The 26,591-nt window shown below is 41.5% G+C and overlaps 1 protein-coding gene across 4 annotated transcripts in view; it reads right to left on the bottom strand.

The window, feature by feature from the left end:
• The window catches only part of ZRANB1 (zinc finger RANBP2-type containing 1), a 96,087-nt gene that overhangs the window by 53,867 nt on the left and 15,629 nt on the right, over positions 1-26,591 (bottom strand). Inside the window, exon 1 of one of the 4 annotated variants that reach the window (XM_072629007.1) lies at positions 25,264-25,688. The exons of 1 other annotated variant lie outside the window; for it this stretch is intronic. The gene's annotated coding sequence lies outside the window, so the exon portion shown is untranslated. 2 more of the 4 variants (XM_072629008.1, XM_072629010.1) reach the window with 2 other exon arrangements.

Raw genomic sequence — 26,591 nt, 5'->3', positions numbered from 1 at the left:
GTGCCAGGCACATGGTAGATACCATGTAAATTGCTTATTCCCCCCATCCAATAAAATCTCAGGTCCTGATCCAAAAGCATACCAGGCATGGAGCTAAGTGCTGAGATTAAACTAGGCAAAAAAGAGAAACCTCTCCCTGCCTTCAAGGAGCTCATGTCCTATTGGGCACAGCCATCCTAATGGGATTTATGCAAATCATGTTCCTATAATAATGATCATTAAACACCATTTAGCTCAATGATTTTGTTTGTTTTTCAAAAGGTGAATTTTTCCACTTATAAATGAAAATCCCTGCTTTTCCTCAGCATCCACCATTACCACTTAGCAATCAGACAAATGGCTTAAGCCCCCAAATATGTCCCTCCATCTCTCACTTTAGTCTAGTTAGGTTTCAACTACACATGGAATATTTCACCTCTATGGCCCACCACAGAAAAATCATCCTACCCAACAAAAAACTATCCTCCTACCCTTCCTAAACCCTTCTCCCACATCATCTTCCAGCTGGATGTCTCCTCTACTTTTCTTTTCAAATTTAACATATCCACAGAAAAATTCATTATCTTTCCCCAGAACTTATCCTTTTCTCCAAACTTTCCTATTTCCATTGAGGATGGCACCGTCCTTGTGGTCACTCTGTTTCACAGACAAACAGACACAGACACACACAGACACACACACACACACAAAATCACATGTCAAGTCTTAGGAATTTGACCTCCCTATCTTTTCAACATCCATTCCCTTACAGGGTCCACATATCCTCATTCTGGTCTCCCCACTACAATGCCTTCTCTGCACAGCTGCCACGCTCTTCTTAAATTAAGATGTAACCACATCACTCCTTCCTCTCCTAAAAAACCTCCAGCAGCCCTCATATAAGACACAGCCTCTCAAACTTCACTTAGTACTCCCCCTTGACAAACTCCAGGCCACCTTCTTAGATATACCACATGTGATTCTACCTCAAACACTCTATACTCTGGCCAAACCAACTTACCTGCTAGTTATCCTCAGAACATGACACTCTCCCCCATATCTGGATGTGTTCCCTCCTTCACGTTCCCCTGAGTTCTTTAAGGTTTAGCTCAGGCGCCAGTCCCTATAGAACAACCTTCCTAAGACCCCCATGGATTAGTTAACTATCTCTCTTTTCACATTCTCTTGTATTTATCTATTTACATGTTGTATCCCCCTAGAAAAAGGTAAGCTCCTTGAGGGCAGAGACTGTTTCTGCAACTGGTTTCATCTATAAAATGGAGAGGATAATAATAAATGTACCTCCTGCTGAACAGGAGTGTTAGGATAATTACAGTCATTCACATTTCTCTGTAACTTTAAAGTTTACAAAGTACTTGCCTAACAAGAACCCAGTGAGGCAGATGAATGGGGAAAGCATCTTGTAAATATTAAAGCCCAAGACAAACCAGGAACTGGCATCCTCACATCAGTCATCTCCGGTTTCAAAAGGCTCTGGGAATTCCTCCTTTTCCATGTCTCCCCCATCAGGATTCTGCTCCACACTCCCTCTGCTCAAGTCCCAGTTCAGCCCCCCACCAATTGGTCTCATCAGCATCCTGACCACTGTGTCTCTCTCCTTGACCCAAGCCACAAACAACTGCCACATCAGCCTTCAGAAACAACCTTTCTCACTTCCTTGCTCAAAAACCTCCTCAACTTTGTCTCCTATCATTCACCAACTCTGACCTTCTGCATCACTCCCAGGTCCTACAAAACACAAAACAGTCCAGCTTTTCTACCTCCCCTCAATCTCTTTTAATGTTAGGCTAAGTGAGCAAGTCACTTATAACCTAAGCCTTCAGCTGCCAAATGGACATGCCATCACCTACTTTAAGCAGTAGTTCAATTATTTTCTCATTAGGTGTCTTACTATGTGCAAAGCACCATCAAGCACTTGGGAAAACTGCAACATTTCTTTGAGTCTGCTATTCGTGCCCTATGCTTCTATGATCTAGAAATATTAGTATGATCTACCATAAGTGAGATGATCTATAAGAACATAATATATTGTAAGAAAAAGCAAATTACTGTTGCTAATCATGTCAAGTCAAAAGGCAGCTAGGTAGTGCAGTGGATAGAGCACCAGTGCAGGAGTTAGGAGGATCTGAGTTCAAATCTCACCTCAGACATTTGACACTTACTAGCTGTGTGACTTTGGGCAAGTCACTTAACCCCAACTGCCTCATCCTGGGTCATCTCCAGACATCCTGATGAATATCTGGTCACTAGATTCAGATGGCTCTGGAGGAGAAGCAAGGCTGGTGACCTGCACAGCCCTCCTTCACTCAAAACAAAGTCAAGTGCAAGTCATATTATTATTTCTCTGATGGTATGGTCTTCTTCAGCAGCAAAGGACGAACACACACAAGTCAAAAAAGGATTTTTAAAAATTAATGTAAATAAACACAAGTGAATTATACAGTAGAAGCATGGTAAGTCAAAATGAGTAGGAAAGGCAATAATTTAAAGAATGTTCAAATGAATATTCAAATTCCAAAACCCTACAAATCTGGCTCCATTTTTCCTGCCTTTCCCATGTTATCCAAAAGCAGAAAAATGGTTCTCAGCTTCATTTAAATCACACACAAATAAAACTCAATGATAACTGTGATCCCTTCTAGAGGAACTTCTTACTAATGATCAGCAAAAGATATATTTTAGATTGCTTTCCTAAAGTAAGAACTTGAACTAATCTATACAGTCATGTGCAGTCTTACCTTTTGTGCAGAAATATTAGAAACAAGAGGCTAAAAATAATGAGGCTCTAATATCTATTAATCACTTCCCACAGATGAGACTGTGCTAGGTTCTGGGGACACAAAGACAAAAACAAAAACAAAATGATCCCAGTCCCTAAGGAGTCAACATTCTACTATGGAGACACACAAAATATGAACAAGTAAATATGAGACATTTAAGAAAACTGATGCCCTCTGCTGTTTGAGTTATTAGAGAAGCCTGGAAGTAAAGAAGGGAGGATAGAACCCCAGTCAGGCCTTGGAAGAAGTTAGTGATCTGAAAGGGATCTTAAGGGATACATCCCAGAAAAGGGAGACAGTGGATGACAAGTCAAGTTCTAACCAAGAGGCCAGTTTAAATGGAACGCTGACCGCATTCAAGACAGTAAAAGGAAATAAATGGAAAAAGTTAAAATCGGATCATGGAGGGCTTTAAATGGCAGCTAAAGTAAGTCTTTTACCTTAGAGGCAATAAGGGAGTCACTGAAGGCAAGAGACAAGAGACAAGAGGGTGGCATGATCAGACACATGTTTTAAGACTGTTTTTAAAATGAGGTGCCAGAGTAGATAAAGGGGAAAGAGCTTGAAGGCAAACAGACCAAGGAGGAGACTCACATAAAGTAAAAGACATTGTGTAAGGAGAATTACCAAGATCTGCCAACTAACTGGAGTTAGGGGGAGGGGTGTGTGTGAAAGGGTGAAGGAGAGAGAAAAATCAAAGATGAAGACAAGGTTTCAATGTACCAGTTTCTTTTGGTACATATTAAGTTTGAGAAGAAACAAAACCAGAATAAGATATTCAGAAGGCAGTTAAACTGAAATTCAGAAAAGTTGTAATGGATGAATTGATTAATTTAAGGAGTCATCTGTGAAGAAATAACATTTTAATCCAATCAGAGCTTCTGAATTTACAAGTACCCAGCACAAAGCACTGGCAAGTCCATGCTTAGTGGAAGGGGACGAAGGAGATCCGCTATGACAGGTAGAACATCTTATAAACTAAGGGAAGAGCGAAGGAAGGACACAGTAAAGAAGAAAGACAAAAGCTGCTGTAAATACAAATAGAATAAAGTCTGAGGAAAATTCACTTACTTTACCAACAAGCTCACTGGAAGCCAGGAAAAGAGCAGTTCCCCAAGAGAAGGATCCAAAGACATATCACATGGGGTTAAGAAGCAAGTTCCGTATAAGAAAACAGGAACAAAAGGTGAGAAGACCTTTTCACAGCTTTGCTGTGAAAAAAGAGAAGATACAAGATGAGGGAATTCATGAGGGGATGGCAAAGGTTTGGGGGAGTGGGGAGGAGGGAGGATCATTTGTTTTGGTTTCTAAAGCAGAGGGAGACCCGGGCATATCTTCAGGTAAAAGAGAGAGAGAGAGACTGAATATGTGAGAGAGAAGGGTATGCCAGTGTGAGCATGGCACCTGGGGATACACAGAGGACATCCACGGAGAGGGAATCAAGGCCACAAGTAAAGGAGATGGACTTAACAAGACAAAAGGGTCACTTCTTTGCAAAGGAAGAGAGACTGTTTAAGGGTTTTGAGGTACAGAGTGGGGAAGAAAAGGGAGTTCACAGGACTATATTTTCTCAGAAAAGAAAGAATGAGAGGAAAGGAGGAAGAGGAGGTCTGGAACAGTCACTGTAAGGAGTGACAGCAAAATAGAGAAAAATAAAAGGACAGCCACGGAGCAGCGAGGCCTCAACTGACCGATCTGTAGTGGGCTTGGCTAAAGCAGGTGTGTGATTCTGCCAGTGCGTAGCATCATGACAGAAGGAAAGACCAAGTCTGATGGTGGGGATACCTCAGGCAGAAACACTGACAGGCAAAGAAGCAAAGGATTCAAGGGCATGGGATCACTGAACCATCAACAAGATGTAAAGACTGTGAAGGAAATAAAATGAGCCCAGAACACAGGTGACTAAGTGGAATAAGGAGGATTGACAAGTCTGCAAGTCTTAGTAAGCACAAAGAATAAATTTAAGAGAAGTGAGGCAGAGAAAGAGGGCAAAGGTCATGATCCATGAGAAGAATTTCAGAGATGGAAACCATGAAAGTAGCACCATTATAAGTGTGACCACACCTGTGGGGAACTGAGACAGAAGGAGGATGTAAATCATAGGAACTCAGGCAGTCGGGAAATGGGAGGCCAGGGTAGGTGAGAGAAGGGTTGTAAACATTTATCATGAAGTTCCCAGGTATGAGGGCAGGATCTGAGATTGAGGAGAAGCTTGAGTTCTAGGTACTGAATTCCTAAAAGGAAAAGAAAGATAACCTGACAGATGACTGTTAGCAGATCTCGATGGAGTAAACACAGACAGAAAGTGAGCCTTGAAAGAGGAGGGACTCTGGAGTGAGGAACAAGTACTATCCCTCCTCTTCTCCCCAGACCCCAGCATCATGACATCAGTGAAACGATGACATGACTTGCAGCTGACTTTGATTTGAGGGAGGCAGGCTGTGCAAAGTCACCAGCCTCATTTTCTCCTCCAGAGCCATCTGGATCCAGTGATCAGATATTCATCAGGATGACTGGAGACGGCCCAGGATGCAATGGAGAAGACACACCCAGCACTGGGGAGGCTGTCCAAGAACGCATTGTTTTTAGGAAGAAGCCTGGTTTCCACCAGCACCAAAATCACCAGGATTGTGAGGCGAAGAGATCTAAGGAAGAGTAAGAATTAGTTAACCAAACAGAGAGAACTCCAGAGGGCAGAATGGAACAAGAGGAAATAAACTGTGGAAAGGCAAAGGAAAGAAATTTTCACTTAAGCAGGAGGCAAGTCTGAGTCATAGGGACAAAAGGTGCAGGAGGTAAGGAGTCTACACACCAAAGATGGAGGAAAAACAAAGTGGGTCAGTCAGCCACACCCAATTACAACTAGGCACAGCAGGTTCAAGGAGGCAGAGGCAGCACCAGCTCCCAAGAGAAAACTGGGAGGAGAGGTGGCAAGCGGGGTGGTAAATAACCCATTTTCTTGTCTCTCAGACCCAAATATTCTGTGACTGTTAACTACATACTAATTAGCTCTAAGTAATAACTATGCAATATTTTTGCTATGCTTTTGAAAGGATGGCTTAATGTAAATTTTTCCAGAATGCGATGGCTTCTACTTGCCCACTTACGCTCATATGATCATAGGATTTTAGAGTTGGAACAAAGCGTCAAGATCATCTTGTCCCCTTCCCTCATTTTTACAGAGAAGGAAAGAGGTTAATTTTGCTCCATTACACAGGGCAATAAAGGACAACGTTGAGATCCAAACCTACCTCTTCTGATTCCAAATCCCAAGCTCTTTCTGCTATACCAATTAAATATTACTCTCACACAAAGTAAATAGGCTATAAAACACTCCCTTCCAACACATGAATTCCCTATATTTCCAATCAATTTCACAAACCTCTGTTAAGAGGCCATGTATTAAAGCACTAAAGACACAAACAGAAACAAAAAGCCCCAGACCTGAAGGAACCAAGGAATCCTAACGGAGATGATGCAGTCCACAGACAAGTAAATAAAAGATCATTTAACAAGGGATAAAGCATTGAAATTCAAATCCAAAAACCCTTTTTATAAAGGGAGCACCTAAGCTGACCCTTGAAGCTAAGGATTCTAAGAAGAGATGAGGACAGCACATTTCAAGCATGGGCAGAAAGGTGGGAGCCTGCCCAAATGCTAAGTTCTAGGGAACAGCAAGATGACTACTGTAGGCAGAATGTAAAGTGAATGAAATTAGCTCTGGAAAGGTAGCTGGTGCCAGATCTTGAAGGTTTTTTTAATGCCAATCGAAGGGGGGAGGGGGGGGCGGTCTGTATTTCACTCTGAAGGTACCCCTTTTCTAGGTATGAAGGAATGCAGGTGCTCCCTCTAAGACTATAACATACCTGCCAACAATCAAGGAAGAATTCCATGTGAAAAACTGAGGCTTTTCAGAATCTTTGTGCTCAGGAGTGAAGAAAAGGAAAATTAACTGGGAAACATAGGAGTTGACACAAAGGACCTATACGGAAGAGGACTAAGCCAGGCAGCTTTGACCTATGGAATGGGGGTGGGAAGAGAGAGATATTGGGGCACCTATGGGCCTAGAGACAAGTTCCTCTGAAGATGGGAAAGATGGACAGAATGGGAGGCAGAAGACACCAGAGACAAAGTTGGCCTGTTTCAAAAATTTGCTTACGGATGACCCTGCACCCAGGAAAAGAAAATTCTCTTCCTCCTTCTTCTTCTACCACCACTTGGCTCCCTGCTCCCAGGACCTAAAACTCAGTTTATATTATAAGCCAGCTAAGGGATGGGTTAAAAAAGACTTTAGTAGACCAGTCTGGGAACCCAACTACCAATTATGGTATTGTTTCTATGGCAAAATGTGTTCTAAGTTCCAAACAACTAAACTTCTGGAACTCAACCTATTTCTACATTGATACAGGGCTATATCCTATATCAATACAGGACTTAAAGCCATAAAAATATTGAAAAAGAAGAGTTATCAAGTAGGACCTGGGTAAACAGCCTTTTTGAAATCAAGCAGTTATTCACTAGCAATTTTTGTATAGTAATTTTTATTTACATATAAATCTAAACATTTCCCAAAGTGAAAGCTTTTTAAAAAACACTTATCCATGAAATTCCCAAAATTCAGCTTTTTAAAATCTGCAGGAAGTTTAACTAGACTAAGTGAAACATACAGGAAAAGCCTTATAAACAAAACTGTCCAAATAAATATATTTATGAAAAATATTTGAAACTGTTAAAACATATTATGATTTTACTAGTATCTTAAAAATGAACCAAAAACCTGGAGCTCTTGCTACAATTTTAGGATATTTTTTAAAACTCTTAAAAGAAAAGAGGAAATATAGCCAGAATTTGTGGATTAAGATTTAAATTAATCCTTACTTCCCAAGAAATTCCCATGAAATACAAAGAAAAAAAGCCTGCTTTTTAGGAAATTTACATTATTAACTACATGAAAAGATGGTCTAATTTTCTAAATAACAGAGAAAAGCAATTTTAAAACATATTGCCTTACATAAAACCTAAAAAACAAACAAACCCAAATTAAACCCAAATTATCAAATTAAGAGTCGATGACAATAGTGTTTAGGAAATACAGGTAATTATGTTCAAGATGAGGCTATAAATTAGTACAAAATTTTAGGAAACCAATCTGGAAATATACAGCATGAATCACAAAACTAACTACACTTTTTGACCAAGTGATCACAAACAGAAACTGTACCCTCAAGTTAGTATTTAAGTGTTTTGAAAATTATCTCCCAAAGCAATAATATTCATAACTGGTTTGTTTGTAAAAGTGTGAAATATGATATAACCTACATGTCCAACAACTGGAATTCATCATTTTCATGTAAAACAATGTTATGCCATAAAAATAATAAATCTGAAGAGACTCAGATGACACCTTCTGGATTAGATATGAGCCAGCCCTCCCACATGATGGTACCTTCATAGCTAAAGCTCCCTTTATTAAAGGCAGCTGTGTGGTGAAATGGGGAGAGTGCTGGACCTGGAGTCAGGAATACCCTGAGTTCAAATCCTACCGCAGGCACTCCAGATCAGTCATTTAGACCCTCTCTATCTCAGTTTCCTCATCTGTAAGGACTCCTCTGACCTCTGATCTTCTCTGTAAGTAAGCCGAGTAAGTCTGCCTAGTAAGCCTCTCACCTCAGCAGCAGGCACTGTTGGCTTTACCATTCCCAGGGGACCTGGTACAGAACTCAGCAGGTGCTCAATAAATGTTTAAGACCTAAATGAAGTGATATAAAGTATCGTGAATGCATGCACTTGCCTGCAACGCGTGCGCACACACATATACACCTGCACACATACACACTTACATACACATGTTCTCTCCCTCCATCTGTAACCCAACAGTCAACTTCAGCTACCCTATCAGAAAACTCTGAATTGCATTATTAATTATGTTTTGTTAATGTTTTTACTTAAATTTAAAATTGTATCCTAAGTTTAGGCAAAATCCAAGACTGCTAAAACATTAGGCCAACAATATCAGGCAACGTTCATTTGATCCAAAGAAATGGAGAACATTTGAGAGGAAGACCCCTCTTCCACATCCCATCTCAGATGAAAAGTTAGCCCTCATCTTGGATGACACCAACTTGCCCCTTGGGGCACCCTTCATCTGGTCCCTCTACATCAGATTTCCCCCAGTCCCTCTATAATGTTCAATCTTTCCAAATCTCTACAAACAACATCTCTCCAGATAGCACTGGTTCAGTTATAACGACCTCTTATTCTCAATGCTCATTTTGCTCGACAGCATTGGACCCCGCTGACAACCCTCTCTGGATCTTCACTCCTCCACTGCCCATGTCTTACACAGGGAGGTGGTCTTTCTCCTTGCCAAGGCAGACCCCCTCTACCTGCACAAGTGACTCCATTCCTGCCTATCTCTTCCAACAGAGTGACTCCTATATGTCATTCCCATTCTATCACTTATTTTCAATCTCACTGTCTACTGGCTCCTTCCCTACTGCCTACAAACATGCCATGACTCCCCCCATTTTCAAACCCATATACACACTTAATCATGTCATCCCCACTAACTACTGTCTTCTATCTCTTCTGCCCTTTGCACAGAAGTCCTTGAAGAGACTGTCTACAACAGGTGCTCCCACTTTCCCACTTAACCTCCTACAATCTGACTTCAGACCTCATCATTCCAACAAAATTGCTCCCTCCAGAGTTACCAATGCTCTTCACTGCCAAATCCAATGGTCTTTTTTTTTCAATCTTTATCCTTCTGGAACTCACTAGCAACTGCCCTGTCTCCTTGATCTTCTCTTTTCTTTGGGTTTCTAGGCCACTGCTCTCTCCTAGATCTACCTCCGGACCTCCTCCTCAGTCTCCTTTGCAGGATCTTTGTCCAGGTCACCTCCAACACCGATGGACCCACAGGATTCCTTCCTGCATCCTCTTCCTTGCTCTCTATCATTTCACTCGGTGACTGCATTAGCTCCCATGGATTCCACTTGCTGCTGACTCTTGGGACTCTCTCCTCTCTAGTCTGTCTCTCCTGGCTTTCCTCCTACCAATAAGATGCTGTTCCTTCTCAGTCTCCTTTGCTAGAGCCTCATACAGATACACCCAGGGGCTCTGTCCTGAGCTTCCTTCGCTTCTCTCTCTGTCCTCCTTCACTGGTTATCTCATCAGCTATCTGGGCCTGAATTATCATCTCTATGCTGATGACTCTTAAATCTACCTAACCTGCTATGGGAAAACAGGACGTAAGTTTTATTTCCACTCTTTGGGGTGTGTGTGACCTAGTACAGTGAGGTGAAGGTCAGAAAACTACTGCACATGCTCAATAAGTTGTTTGAAGGAAAGCCTATCAGAAAAGAACATGAAGTTACACAGCCAGGAGACGGTATCACAGGAAATCCAAAGTTTGGAATTCTATAAGGGTCCTGCCTCATCCTGACCTGGTTGTAGTCCTTCAGGTGGCCACACTGGAAGCTACCTGTTCCTTCAAGGGGGAGGAACGTAGAAGGCCTTCCCTCCTTTGAACTCCATTTTTAATAAGTTTTTCTTGACACCTTTTCTGTGTGTCAAGTTCATCTCTAACACCTGCCCTAACTTTTCAACTGTCCTCCAATCTTATATCTCCAACTCCCTTTCAGTTATCTTGAAACGAATGTCCAGTCACACCTTAAAACTCAACCTGTCCAAATCTAAGCTCAGTATCTTTTCCTCTAAACACTAGCTCTGCCTCATCTTCCCTACTGCTGTTGAGGGCACCACCATTCTCCGAGTCCCCTAGGCTCACAACATAGGTGTCAACTTCTCTATTGCCAAGTTTGCAACATCTCTCTGATATGTTCCCATCTCTCCTCCAACCTTAGTTGCGCCTTAGTGCAACCCCTCAGTGCGACCACCTTCCTGCAGATTCTCCACCCGCCAGCTCAGGATAGGACTATGGCCATAGCCCAGCTAGTGGGTGCACCTTGCCTCAAGTCGTTCCCCAAACTCCATTCAGTGGCCAAAGTGATTTGCCTAAAATGCAGGCGTGACCAGCCCCTCTCCCACACACACCCTCAATAAACTCCACTGGCTTCCTACCACCTCCAGCAAGATGGCTCTGGAGGGTGATGACCTGCACAACCCTCCCTCACTCAAAACAAAGTCAAGTGCAAGTCATTTCTCTGATGGCATGGTCTTTTTCGGCAACGAAGGATGAACACAAAACCACTTCCAGCATCAAATACAATCAATTCTTTGCTTGGCATTCAAAGACCTTCATCAAGAACTCTGGATCTGACTGTGTAACATGGGAGACACTGGCACAGGACCACTCAGCATGGCATGCCCACCATCAGAAATACCTGAACATCTCCACCTTCTCTCACCAAGATAGCTTTCCTTCAAAATTTGTTTCTGCTTCTGACTTTATCTGTGTCAATGGTACAACTATTTATCCAATATCCACATTTTCTTATTCCTTATGAATACATTTGATCTTGGTACTCTTCCTGCTCAAAACTATTCAATGGCTCCCTAATAACCACCCAAAAAGTTGAAACAAATTAATTTGCCTGACATTCTGTTTGATCTGGAACCCATCTACCTCTCCAGTCAAATTTCAAACCAGCCATTTCTCCATATCCCATATAAACAGAACTACTCACCATCCTAAATATACATCCCATATTATCTCACATCTGGGCCTTTGCTGAAGGACATTTCCTGAAGTGTCCCATCTTCCCCTTGTCCCAACACACACTCTCTTCCCACCTCTCCTTAAAACCCAAATCAAATACTACTTCTTAAAAGACCCCTGGCCTCCCTCACTCTCTACCATCTTTTGCCAGGGTCACGAAAGCTTTCTGCTTTATGCTCTGCATTAACAGTACTCCTAATAGCTAGCATTTACACAGCACTTCAAGGTTTACAGCACTATATAATGTATGTATCATTTGATACATTAATACCTATAAATGTATCTCATTCTTTCATACTAGTATATCCCTAAAAGATTACCAGATTCCATGAAAGTGAGACCAGTCAGAGCCTTTCCCTGAGATAAATGGTTAAAGTATATCCAGTTTTCAAAGAAATTCAAGCTACCAAAAATCATATCACAAGATGCTCCAAATCACTAATAATTAGAAAACTGCAAATGAAGGCAATTCCCAAATTTTACCCTGCATCTATTAGATAAGCAAAGATAACAAAAAAGGAGAATGACAAATGTTGGCTGAAGGTGTTATAGGAAAGCAGGATGAATGCACTGCTAAGTGAAACTTCCATAAGGAAGCCTCATCTTCCTGGATTCAAATCTAGTCTCAGATATTAGTAGCTGTGTGACCCTGGGCAAGTCACTTAATCCTGTTTACCTCAGTTTCTTCATCTGTATTAATGAGGCAGAGAAGGAAATGGCAAACCACTCCAGTATCTTTGCCAAGAAAACCCCAAATGGGGTCATGAGAGTCAGATACAAATGAACAACAGTGACAACAAAGTAAAGCTGTGAAACTAGTTCAATCATTCTGGAAAGCAAACAAGAACTATGCCCCCAAAGTCACCAACATGTACCCTTTGATTCAGAGATACTACTACTAAGCCTATACCAAAATGAGATCAAAGAAGAAATGAGGAAAAAGACGCAAAGGTACCAAATTATTTACATGGGCTCTTTGTAGTAGCAAAGAACTGAAAACTAAGAGGGTGCCCATCTACAAAGGCATGGCTAAACAAATTATAGGTGAATGTAAGAAAATATGATTATTGTGCCATAACACAGAATGAAATGTACAGTTTCCAAGAAAAATATGAACACTTACATGAACTAATATACAATCAAGAAAACAATCAACACAATAACGTTATGAAGAAAAATAATTCTTAAAGATTTAAGAACTTTGATCATCATAGTGACCCAGGACAACTCCACTCACACCTCCTGACCAAGAAGTGATGGACACACCTTTGCAGTCACAGCCCAGGTGGCTAGTTTTGGTCTTTTTTTCCCTTCCCTTCCTCTTCAAACAGGGAGGAGAGTTTGGGTGGGTAACGGAGAGAAGGGACAAGGGAGGAAAAAATAAAAATGAAGGTCAATGAAATCTCTAACAAAAATACAGAAAAGAGAATCAGAAGAAGGCCACAAAGCACCAAGAAGCAGGAAGCTTTGAAAGCTAAAGGCTGAACTTGTTTTAAATTTTAAAAGAAAAGCAAACTGTGCAGGAGAGAGACCTCCTCTTAGTGCCACTACACTGAAGGAGATGGCCTGTAATTTGTTGTTTGTGAAGTTCAGAATAAAAAACTGATTTTAAAAGAGTGGAGCAAATGTTATTTAAATTTTCTCTTCCCCAATCTCTTGGCACAGTGCTTTGACCCAGCAAATACTGATAAATGTTCATTGATATCAACAGAATCAAACTGCAAAACCGGAAAAACACAACAGCCCTGGGAGTGGGAACAAGGTCCAAACGTGTTCCTTAGGAGCCTTAGGATCCCTGGCCATGGTGGCCATGGGCCAGTCACATCATCTCTCCGCCCCTTGATGTCCTCAGCTTGTTAAAATAGGGAATTAACTCCACTACCCAGTCTGACATGCTTATCATAAGGACCCACTTTGGGACTGGATAGCATTCTCTTCATTTTATAGACAAGGCTTCAATAAGCTTTCAATAAGTGACCTGTCCAGGGTCAGAGGATGAAGAGATAGGAAGAAATCATGAAATATAGATGTTAAAGCATCTAGTACATGCTAGGTACCTAATGCTTGTTGAACTGAATTGAAATTGTTGAGTTCTATATCAGCTTAATGGACTATAAGTATGACAAATTAAAAACTAAAATGAAACATAGGTAAGATTTGTATCAAGTGATGTCAAGCAGTTTCAGAACTTACAGTGATGAGAACAACAAAATCTGACAAATGGGAAAAATAAAAGGAAATATTTTGAGTCTATATTCTTTTTATCTAGTTGTAAATCATTTGAAATTTAGGGTTTTTTTCCCAACTAAATGTCTAAATGCTTATTTTTGTTGTTAGTTTAAAAAAATTCATCTGTTGCACCTGAGGAAGGTTCTAGTTAGGTAGGAAGAGGGGAGACCAGAATGGTGGACAACCTGATCTAAAGTTGGTGTTCTCCCTGTGCTCTCCTGATGGGAGCACTTCATGTTTGTGGAGCTGAAATTATTCAAAGCAATACTTTATCAGGAAAACATGGAGAACAGGTTTCTTTCTAGGACAGACTAGCAAGTACCATTCTTGGAAAGAAGAAAACAGACCAGGTGTATTCTCAAAGTCTCTAAGAATTTTACAATTCTACATATTAGTATCACTTCTAAAAACAAAAAGTTTCCTTCCTTAAAATAAACTTTTACTGATGCCTTCTGTTTTTACATTGCCTAAATTTCTCCTAGCATCCCACCAGAGAACCATACAATATTTAAAAAAAAAAACAAAGAATATTTAAAAAATAACAAAACCTACAAAACATTGAAAAGCCTAAAATAGGTGCCACATTCCATACCCACAGACCCTTCCTCTCACTCCCTCACTCCCCCCAGCCCAAGCTTTCCAAAGGAGAAGGAGGAGGTATTTTCTCATCCATTTTCTTCCTTGCCTTTGTAATCCTACAACATTCACTCTCCACTGTTTTCCATGTACTATATGTTGGGTTCTTCTCAGTTCTTTATTCTTCCCATGATCCTCTCACAATAACTGGTTTCTTACAGCTCAGTAACATTCCCAATCAATGGATCTGCTTTGTTTCTCCTTTGCTATCAGAATAAGGGCTGTTATATATATTTGAGGGTATGAGGACCTTCTTCTTATCGGTGCTCTCCATGGGGTAAATGCCTAGTAGCAGAAACTTTGGGTCAAAGGGGATGGCCATTTTACTCACCTGCTTTCCAAAACGCTTACACTAACTCACAGCTTGATGAACATTACACTAACACACTTATCTTTGCACAACTCTTCCACCAGTGACTAATTCTCATCTTTTTTCATCTTCACCAGGTTGTTATATTTTAAGTGAAAGCTTGGGGCTGTTTTGTTTTGACTTGGATCTCTTATTATTAAGGATTTGGAGCATTCTTTCATGTGGCTGCTAACAGTCTATAAGTTTTCTTTTTAAGAATCACTGATTCACATCCTTTGATTATTTATATGCTGGGAAATGGAAAAACTTAACTTTTAACTAAAATAGTGAGAAATTTGCTTCTCAGCAGGATTTTTCTATACCATAGATATGACATCCCAGGACGTGGATTCAAAACTTTCAGCTCTCACACTCTCTTCTGATTTGCCTGACAGTTTTCAGTATGGTGGATACTCTGGTCTGGGCTCACTTGGTAGAAACTTGGAAATCTCTTTTGGAGATCATCTTATTTAATCCTCATTACTGCTAACCAAGTTCGTAATTAGTCATTCTTCCTTATAAAGAAAAAGAATGAAAGAAACCCAATTTCATTCATTCTACCTGTGATAAAATATTAGTTATCACTGCTTCCCAATTGGCTTCTCATATAATACAAATGAAATCCTGGGAACAGGTCTCTAGCTAGATGAGCTAAGTACGGCTTTACTGTACTTCAGTAGTCAGAGCTTTAGTTTTTCACCCTTTATTCCTTTTTCTTGAGACACTGTTTTGATAATTCAGGGACATTTTATTTTGTTGGTGTGGGTACTTCCTTTCAGCATCCTGAGTCGTCTCCAGTCGTCCTGATGAATATCTGGTTACTGGATTCAGATGACTCAGGAGGAGAAAGTGAGGCTGGTGACCTGCACAGCCCTCCCTCACTCAAAACAAAGTCAAGTGCGAGTCATGTCATCATTTCTCTGATGGCATGATCTTCTTCAGCAACGAAGGACGAATACAACAACAACCTAGAGGACCTAGATCAACTCATCTCCTCTCTCTGGATGTCAGTCTCCTCTCCAGCGTTCCCAGACACAATGGTCTCCCACTGTTCCTACAGAGGAATCTCATCTCCCATTCTGATGCTTCTGCATGGTCTGCCTCCCATGACTGTAAAGCTTTCCCTCTTCACCTCCACCTTTTAGAATCCCTAACTTCCTTCAAGTATTTGTTAAGCCTCTACTATGTACCAGGAGGCTTGCTGAGTGCTGGCAACACCAACGTATGCAAAAATATTCTCTGCCAAGGAACTTCCAATCTAATGAGGGAAGCTCAACATATAAAGAAGGTGCCCACTCTGAGGCACAGTGGTGAATGCTGGAGAGTCAAGAGAACCCAGAAAAGCAGCAGAGTGGTGGGCTGGGGACCTTCCATGACATGGGGATTCTCGGATGAACTCACCAACAGAAGGGAAGGAAGGCCAGTTCCATGGGAAGAAGGCCACATCCAAAAGTCAGAATAGAACCAGTGGAAGAAAATGAGAATGGCTGGCCTGGGCCTTTCTACAAAACAAAGGTCCTCAAGGCTCAGCTCACATTCCACTTTCTCCCAGAAGCCTTTTCTAACATCATCCCACAAAGTAGTACCCACCCCTATCCCCCCAATTAACTTGTCTCTCTTTTGTATATGCCTGTCTAAGTAGTACAGGTCCAGCCTCACTAGATTCTAAGTTCCTTAAGGTCAAGAATTATTTCAATTTCTTGCTTTTTTATCCAGTACCTAGCACATAGTAAATGCTTAATAATTGTCAGAGAAAGTGACTTGCCTGTGATCCCATTGCTAGCATGTTCCAGTCAGAATTACAATCTTACTCTCTAGTCCAGCTTTCTTTTCTTTCTACAAGGCCCAAGAACTTAAGTTCTTAATAAATCTTTCATTTTCTTGCAGGAGATAAATTTTTGTTGACTATAAGTATGCTTAAATCTATGTCATGTTAATCCTATAATTTGCAACCTCAAAGGATCACAAAGGACCATTTATCGTTTTGTGTGTGTTTGAGGTGGGGGTGGGGAGTGGCCATTCCCTTAAGTCATCTTTATTCTCTCTTCCTTACCTTCCCCATAACCTTGGCTTAAACACTTCCAAATCCTACAGCATCTATGTCCAGAGTCTCTCTCACATTTGCCCCTGCTTCCACTCCCACTGGGTTCTCGTCGTAACTCAGGACACCCTCACTATCATTTGCCAGGACTATTCTAATAGCCTCCTCATCGGTCTTTCTTCGACTAGATTAGAATTTCCTTTCTCATTCCTTTTCAAAAAAAAAAAAAATACACACATTTTTAATAGATATCTTTAGTTTGTATATCATTTGTTTCCCACTGTAACCTTACCTTATGCCTACCCCTCCTACAGAGCCATCCCTTATAATAAAGAATGGGAAAAACTGGAAGAAAAAACAGTTCAATAAAAGTAACCTACATAATGAAAAGTCCCTTTTTATCCAATATTCCATACTCATATTCCCATCCCTGCACCCCTCCTGCAAAGAATCAGGGCAGGGGAAAAGGTTTTATTTTGTTCCTCATCTCTTTGGAGCAAAACTTCAGTGTTATAATTTCAAAGGCTTAATTTTGACTCTTTGGTGGTTGTTCTAATTCATTTCCACAGCTGTAGTCACGGTGTGTCTCTACACTCATATCTGTGGATATATGTTCTCTTATTTGTACTAAAATAAGGAGGGCTGGTCCTTCCAGCTCTAAATCCATGGGTCTATGATACTACAAAGGAGGCACTGTGTGTACGTGTATGTATGTATGTGTATATATGTTATATATGTCTGTATACTAAAGCAAAATGTCCAAAAACCAAATAAGTTTTTGAAAATGAAGGGAAGTTATGGATTCTCAAATGACAACTAGTAACACTTATAAAATCAAAGTCTCAGTCCAAACAATTTGGCTGTTAAACAAACACAAAAATATCATTTGAAACTAGTACAAGCTTTAAGTATAGAAGATCAAATATTTTAACCTAGAACATACATGAATTTCTGGATTAACTGAATCTCAATTTTTTCCTCATAATAAGGGGAAAAAATTACTTGAATACAGTTCAAAAATTAGATTTCAGTTTGATCCCTTTTTGCTCAACAGATATATTTATGAAAGACTGAGTTCAAATAATTTGTTTAAAATAAAATTTTATTTTCTATTTGATTTGTCCTATAATTTTGAAACAGCTTTATTTTTATGTCTGATTGATATCTTATTGACAATAGCTTCTATAATTTTAATCCCTTTTCTTCCTGGCCTGTAAAAGTTAAAATTTCTATACAATACTTAAATGTAATATAATTTAAATAACTGTCATCTAATTTAATTTTTGCAGGGTTTCTAACGCAACTACATCTAAAATACGTCACTTAAATAAGCAGTTGTATAGAGAAGGAAAATATAACTGGAATTCTCTAAATATTGATAATAAACACTTTAAACACTGACATCTAACTCCTTTATTATGTCTTCTTCAACTACTGGTGATAAGTGGAGATACAAATTTAAAACTACAAGCTCTCATAAGTGAATTTCTGCAATAAATAAACCTCTACTTAATTATCAACAAACTGAACATGTTATAATCAAGAAAGAAGATATAAATATCATGGAACTAATACACTATAACACACTACATATATTTAGTTTGCAACTACTTTAATGCAAGTATTGAAGATTCCAAAATCTACCCTAAAGCCTGTGTTCCTTTAGGCTTTAGCTATGTTACAGAGGTACATATCATTCAGGGGACATTTCTTGAGGTACAGTCTGACCAAATTCATTTCATAATAAAATCTGTTTTAAGTAGCACTTTCTGTAGTAACAAAGAACCAGAAACAAAGTAGATGACCATCAGTTAGGAAGGAAATGGCTTAAAAATGGTGTTAAGTGAATATGATATTGAACATTACCATAAAAACTGATGGCTATATTTTAAAATTAAGAAAATGAAGACTAGAGGAATGGAAAGGCTTTCTGAACTGACAAAGTGAACCAAGCATCATCAATAGAAAAATATACAAAATCAAAACAATGTCCAGTAAATGGAAAAAACTATGACAATTGAAACTGAGTGCTGTATAATGACAGAAGCCACTCCCCTCCCCTCTCTTCTTTTCAGAGGTCAAATCAAATAAATAAGCAAATATCTTAGCCCCTACTAAGAGTCCTGTACTGTGCTCACTGCTGGGGATACAAAGAAAGGCAAAAAATAGTCTTTGCTCTCCAAGTTCGCAACCTAAGGGAGCAGAGACAAAAATGTAACACCTCTAACAAACAAACTGGAGATCCTATCAGAGAGATGGCACTGAAATCAAGGGGAATCCAGAAAGGCTTTTTATAAAAGAAATGGGATTCCAGGTGGAACTGGAAGGAAGCAGGAGGCAAAGATGAGGACAGAGATAATTCCAGGCATGAAGGACAAACAGTGCAAATGGAATCGGGATGGAGTGTGAAAAATAAGGAAGAGTAAAAAAGCCAAAGCCACCAGTTCATCTGTTCAGTTGTTTTCAGTCACATCTGTCTCTTCATGCTCCCATCTGGGGTTTTCTTGGCAAAGACACTGGAATGATTTGCCAGTTCCGTCTCCATCTCATTTTACAGATGAGGAAACTGAGGCAAATGGGTAAGTGACTTGCCCAGGGTCAAACAGTGTCTGATGCCAGATAGAAAGATGAGTCTTCCTGACTCCAGGGCCAGCACTCTATTCACCAAGCCAACTAGGTGCCACATGTCACTGGATCACAGAGTACTGGAGGGAGGAAAGGGAAGGGAGTAGAAGAGAAAAAGGCATAAGCAGTGAAAACGGGGAGCGAGGGGTCAGGTTATGCGCAGCTTTAAATGCCAAATAGAGGATTTTATATTTGATCCTGGAGATGACAAAGCCACTGGAGTTTAGATGTGTCAGACCTGCACTTTAGGAAGACCAATCTGACAGCTGAGTGGAGCATGGACTAAGTCAGAAACTAACCAGCAGGCTTGCTGCTACTGGACTAATTACTTTCACAATAGTATAGGTATGTGGTGATGAGGGCCTGCACTCAGGCTGGTGGCAGCATCAGAGGAGGGAAGGACACATATATGAGAGATGTCACAAAGTTGGAATGAAAGGATTTGGCGGCAGACTGGAAGTGACAGAGAACGAGAGGTCAAGAATGACAATTAAGTTGTAAACCTGGGTGACTTTAAAGATGGTGGTGCCCTCAACAGTAATGGGAAAGTTAGGAAGAAGGGAGGGCTTGGGTAGAAATATGATGTTTTAGACATATTAAGATTAAGACGTCTCCAGGTCCTCCAGTTCAAGATGTCCACTAGGTAACTGGAGATAAGAGACTAGAGGTTCGGCCTGAATAAGTAGATCTGAGAGTCATCGGGATGGAGATGCTGATGAGGTCACCAAGTCAAATATTATGCAGAGAGAAATGAGAAAGGCCAGGACAGAGCCATGTGGAACTCAGAGGTAGCGAATTATGGCACACAGCAGCACCATACTTGGACTTCATCAACGTGCTAGTTGTGCTGAACTGCTACTTTTTCTCTTCCTTTTTATTCCTTATTATAAGGAATTTAGCTCTCTGGATGGAAGGAAGGGATTCATTAGGAAATAAAGGTGATATAAAAACAAAAATTACCATTAAAAAAATTTTAATAACATTCTGTTAGGTGTGAAGAAAAAAGCATTTCAGCTTTAACAACACATTTTTCTAACAAACATAATTTAGTAACTTCTAGGAATTAATGAAATAAAAATTCACTCATGAACCAATTTTTTCAGTGGTTTTTTCCTCTGTCTTTACCTTTTTTCAAATACCCTAAAAGAGAGCTGAAGCCTGATGAAAAACTTTATTATTCAGAAAAATAAAGGAAAACACCTCCTCCCTTCTCCTGATAGAGAAATGGAGACTAGATGTTAAATATGATATTCAAAGCCATAACCACTTTATAGGCTGTTTGGCTTATCTTTCTTTGTTACAAGGGAAGGTTCATTAGCTGAGGGTTGGAGGGAAAAGATGTTATCCCCAGAAATGGCAGATAAAAACCAAAGGAAGTAATAAAACTTTAAGAAAAAGAAAGAAAAGCTTTTACAGTCATGGGGGTAACCCATCACCCAGGGATTCCAGTACTAGGTATATATTGCAAGGAGATAGCTTAGTGACAAAAAAGTCCCATAAACATTAAAATAGATGTGGTAGCAAAGAAGGAAATAAGAGTAGAGATGGCCAGAGTGAAAATAGCTATAAAATGTGGTACATGAATGTAATGGAATATTAACAATGAATATGATGAACATAGAGAAGGATGTTAAGACTTACATGAATTAGTGCAAAATCAAGTAAACAGAACCAGGAAAACAATATAAATATAAATGGAGACATATAAAGTAACATAAAGCTAAAACAAGTAGAACTCTAAAAATGGCAACATTGACTATAACTGCACAAAAATCATAACAAACCTACTGGTATATAGATAAAGAACAAGGAAGGGAAACAAATTATTTTTGGTTTTGAAGTTTAAAACTTCATTTGGGCTCTTAGTCACTTGGCATATCTCATTGTTAAGTGTTTCCTGAGATCTGATTACAAGTACTGTTTTTTCAAGTTAAGAGAAGCTATCAGCTGTCAGGTCTTAGGGGAGGTTCATTTTTAAAATACTAAGATGGAAACTATGTATGAGTCCATTATATTTTTATTTCTGTTATCGCTACATAAAGTTTTTCTAAATTGCCAATGGATACAAAGCTAAAATTACATTTTCACAAGAACAAATTTTAAATTTTGATCATGTGACCTGTGGTTATGAAAATGATAGGAAACCATTTTTTTAAAAAACCTAAGTTTAATTTACCTACTTGAGACAGCTAGATGCCGTAGTAGATACAGAGCTGGTCTTGGAGTCAGGAAGACCTGAGTTCAAATCCTGCCTCAGACAATCACTAGCTGTATGACTCTGGGCAAGTCACTTAACCTCTCTCCTCAGTTTCCTCAACTGTAATAAAAGAGATAATAATGACACCTACCTCCCAAGCTTGATATGAGGATAAAATTAGATAATACACATGAAGTACTTCACAAACCTTAAAACACTATGTAAATGTTAAGTATTATTATTAATTCATAGGTTAGCTGAGAAACTATTTTACCATGTTAAATTTATTTGGCTATCTTCCATTTTAAAATTCAAAGTGATGATTTCATTAAAACTAAACATTGTCCTATACTTTGCCAGAAAATACTGAATTCAGATTCAAATGCCTCAAATATGATAACTTTGTTTACCATTTTTAAGTATTGCTACAAATAGGGCATTAACAATAATAATTTTGCCTAAGCATAATATACACTATTGAAATTTACTTCCTAAAATCATAAGCATAATCACAATTTTCTACATTTAATTAATGACAATAAACTTAACTACCTTTTTTCTTTTTAAAAATAATCTTACATCACCTGCCCTATGAACAAAAAATAATGCAAGAATCAATTATCTACACAGCTCACAATTCCTCTATGCTTTAAAAGCTAGTTGTTCTTTTTGAGTTGCTGCAGAAGGAAAATTCATTGCCTAGCAGGCAACCTAATGAGATGCAAACTTGGCTAGGCTACACTTGGAAGTTCAGGTCCAAACAGAAGTCTTTCCAAAACAGGAAAATTATAAACGTTGGAGAAGATGTGGGAATATTGGAACATTAATGCATTGTTGGTGGAGTTGTGAACTGATCCTACCATTCTAGAAAGCAATTTGGAACTATGCCTAAAGGGCTATCAAACTGACCCTTTGATCCAGCAATAACAATTGTAGGTCTGTTTCCCAAGGAGATCATAAATAAGGGAAAAGGATCCACATGTATGAAAATATTTATACAGTATCTCTTTCTGTAGTGGCCAAGAATTGGAAATTGAGGGATGCTCACCAACTGGGGAATGGCTGAACAAGTTGTGGTATATGAACGTAATGGAATACTGTGATTCCATAAGAAATGATGAGCAAGACAATTTCTGAAAAACCTGGAAAGGCTTACATGAACTGATTCTGAGTCAAGTGGGCAGAAACATGAGAACATATAACACAGTAATAGCAACACTGTGCAATGACCAACTATGATAGACTTAACTCTTCTCAGAAATACAACGATCCAAGACAATCCCCAAAAGATCATGGTGGAAAAAGCTATCCACTTCAAGAGAAAGAACTACGGCGTCTGAATGCAGATAGAAGCATATTATTCTCACTTTTTTTTTCTTCTCCTCATGGTTTTTCCCTTTTGTTCTGATTCTTCATTCACAACATGACTAATATGGAAATGTTTAACATGATTATACACATATAGCCTATATTAGATTTCATGCCTTCGTGGGGAGGGGAGAGGGAGAAAAATTTAGGACTCAAAATCTTATAAAAGTGAATGCTGGAAACAAAAATAAATTTAGTTTAAAAAAATCAAACAGGAAATCTTTCCAACATGGAAGGATCTTATGGTCCACTGGTAAAGCCTTGAAAAGCCTAGGATCACGTCCATATCATGAAGAGGTAATGGAGTAGAATATAGAATAATGGTGTAGAACAAGTTTTAAAATATCAAAAAAAAAAAAAAAAGGGCTGCCATGGATAAGGAAGAGAACAGATAGTTATAGTATATGTAAAACAGCTAAATTAAGCTGCTTTACCTGCAGAGAGAAGTAATCACAAAACACTATCCCATCTACCACATTTCTACTATCTACCACTCTCACCTAACTATAACTTGCATAGCAATTCTGTCTACATTGTTAACTGATATAAGATACTGAGGAGCCTGACTGAATGGGAGATGGAAAAACTACAGTTCATCAGGGCCTGGTTTCCTTCAAAATTACAGGGCTTAGAGTTCCAAAGATGCTTAGAAATCAGGTTATAAAGCTAATCCCCTGCATTTTATACATGAAGATATTGAGGTCTAGAGAGGGGATGTAATTCGTTCAAAATCATTACAGGTAACAAGTCACCAAGCCAGGAGTTGTGATCAGGTGATCTTCCTTCAATTTCAATGCTCTTTCCACTACACTGCAGTGTCTTAATAATTATAGGGATTTAAGAGTGTAGTTTTTTGCCACAGGACTGTTGTTCCTCTCTATGAAATTCAATAACCCATACATGGCTAAATCCACAAGGTTGGCTCTCGATGGAATCTCATTAAGCACTACACTCTAACAAACTGAGCTAATCACTCTAGAATCACTTAGATCCATATCTCAATCAAGACTGTCAAATAAAATGTGGGAAAAGTATTACTTCTTTTGCGTAGTAGCATTGTTATCAGCACTCAACTGAGTATGTACTACTTTGCAAGACGGTGTGCTAAGACATCGTTGCTATAAAGAGTGTAACTCCGACCTTGCTCTCAAAGGGCTCACAATCTACTTAGGGAGACAGGATACGTATAAACAGATAAACAACACTTGTGTGTCACATGCCGAGCGCCAAATGAATGGTATGGACAACGAGTGTTACTGGAGTTCAGAGGGAAGAATGGTCATTAAGGACTGGCTTCTCCAAGAAGATGGGACTTTTGGATGGACCTAGAAGAAAAAGTCAGAATTTAGACAAGTGGAGAGGAAGAGGGAGGGGCATTCCACACCAAGGAACTTGCTTGAACCAAAGCACTGGGGGACTGCACACGTTATTTTGGGGGAACTAATAAACCAGTTTACCTTCCAGAGAGTGTTCGGTAGAAAAGCAGTGGGAAACAAAGCTCCAGAGGCAGATAGGGGCTAGGTCTGTCCCGCAAGGCTTTAAATATCAGGCTGAGCTGTAATCGGCCAGAAGCCACTGAAAACCCGGAGCTGAGGGGAATGGGGGGGTGGGGGGGTTAGTAGCAGAACTGGGGTTAGAGAAGGGGGTGCTACCGTGTATAAAATGGCATTTCGTTCAAAATACAAAGCAGAGCAGGAATGTTCCAGAAATACTACGCTACTAAAAATAAAGGTGGCTCCGAACAAAGGCACGAGAGACTAGGCTAAGAAGCTCCGGAAGGGAAAATTGGAAATACCACAGATCGGCGGAGACGGGATGAGTCTTCCGCTGTCCCAAACAGTAAGTAGCTGACCGAACCAAAGAAACCCAAATCCGAATTGTGCAGAGGCAAGATGAGAAAGGAGAGATCGACCTTTACCGTCCCCAGTCCTCACTTATCAGAAATGCAGCCGAAGTCGACGCACTTGGGACATCCCTAACCCTGTCCGCTCCAGTTCAAGCACTTTCAATATGGCACACCTGCACAACGGATCCTGCATGAAATCTCACACTCCTAAGAAGCGGCGTCTTAACTCCAAAGTTTGCTGAATCCCACATCGTCACCCCATCGCAAGGGTAAAGGAGGCGGCAAACCCTCCCGAGAGGCGGCCCCGACTGGAGCGCCCCCGGCCGCAGCCTCCCCGCCCCGCCCCCCAGCTCGGTCCCGGGGAGACAAGATAAACATCCCGGGAGGGGTGCAGACACGCCCAGCAGCAGAGAGCAGAACCGGGGTACAGGGCTCCCCACAAGCTAGCAGCCGAGGCGCGGGCGGGGCCCCGCTCCTCCCCGCACACGCCCCCTCCCGCGGGCCCCGGGTACCTGGGGGCGGAGGCGGCGGCGGCGGTGGCGGCGGCGGCTCGTCCCGCGGAGCTACCGGCCTGCTCGGGCCCGGCCGCCCTCCTCCGTGCCTCGCCCGCCCTGGGCCTGGGCCCGCGCCCGCTGCGGCCGCCTCCGCCTCCGCCTCAGTCAGGACATGGTCTCGTCAGGCCCGAGCGCGGCCCGGGGGAGGAGACGAAGGCGGCGGGGAGGGGGACAGCGGGGGCGGCCGGGCCCGAGGCGGCGGCGGCAGCAGGGGAGCCGGGACGGGTCCTCTTCACTGGGATCCAGGGGCGGCGGCGGCAGTGAAGGCCGAGGCCGAGGAAGAGGCAGAGGCAGAGGAACACACAGTGAGCAGCACCAGCAGAAGCAGCGACGGCGGCGGCGGCGACGGCGGCGGCGGTGGCGGCGGCGACAACGTCAAGGCCCAACCTGCGCGCTGTGCTGCCCCATCATTGGCCCCACCGCGGCCCGAACGCAGCCAATGGACGGGCGCCTCTTTCGGCGCCGGGGGCGGGGCCCGCGACCGGGGCGGTGACGTCATTCCGCCCACTGGAGGCCCCGCCCCGGGGCGACTGATTGTGAGGCGGTTGGCTACTGAGTTCTCCGCTCCTCTATCCCGCCCCCACAGTCACCTCCCCCTTCCTCACCCCTAGCTGCTTCGACCCCTCCCCTTCTCCAGCTGCTCCTCTCCTTCCCCCTCCCCTCCCACCAGTTGCTCCGCCCCCTCTCCGCTCCTCCCCCTCTGCGCCCCTCCCCCTCCTCATCCCCGCTGCTCCTTTCCTTCTGCACCCTCCCCTTTTCTCCTCCCTCCCTCCCCAGCTGCTCCACCCTCTCCCCTGCTCCTCCCTCCCTCCCCCCGCCTCCTACCGTCCCTCCACTTTTCCACCCTCATCCCAGCTGCTCCTCCCTTGTCCACTCCTCACCTCGTGGCCTCCCACATCTCCCTCCTTCACCATCACAGGCGTTTCTCCCCATTCCTCCCCCTCCCTTTCCTTCCTCCCATTTGCCTCCTCCATAACTCCCCTTGTCCCTTCCCCACCTCCTGCCCCCTCCCCTGCAGCTGGATGGCACAGGGGACGTGATGCGTGACTGGGAGTAGGAAGACCCAAATTCAAATGGGGGCTCAGACCTTGCGAGCTGTGTGGCCCCAAGCGGGTCACTTAACCTCTGTCTGCCTCAGTTTCCTCATCTGGACAAAGAAGCTGATGCTGGCGTCCACCTCCCAGTGTTGTGAGGGTCAAATACGTATTTGTAAAAAGCAATCAGCACACCACAGGCGCTTAATAAATGCTCATTCCTTTCCCTTTCCCCGGGCATCCTTGGCACCT

This window comes from Notamacropus eugenii, chromosome 1 (assembly GCF_028372415.1).
Source record: "Notamacropus eugenii isolate mMacEug1 chromosome 1, mMacEug1.pri_v2, whole genome shotgun sequence".
In the NCBI taxonomy this organism is placed as follows: Eukaryota; Metazoa; Chordata; class Mammalia; order Diprotodontia; family Macropodidae; genus Notamacropus; species Notamacropus eugenii.
Note: the sequence above shows the minus strand (reverse complement) of the source record. Positions and strands in the feature narration are given on the sequence as shown.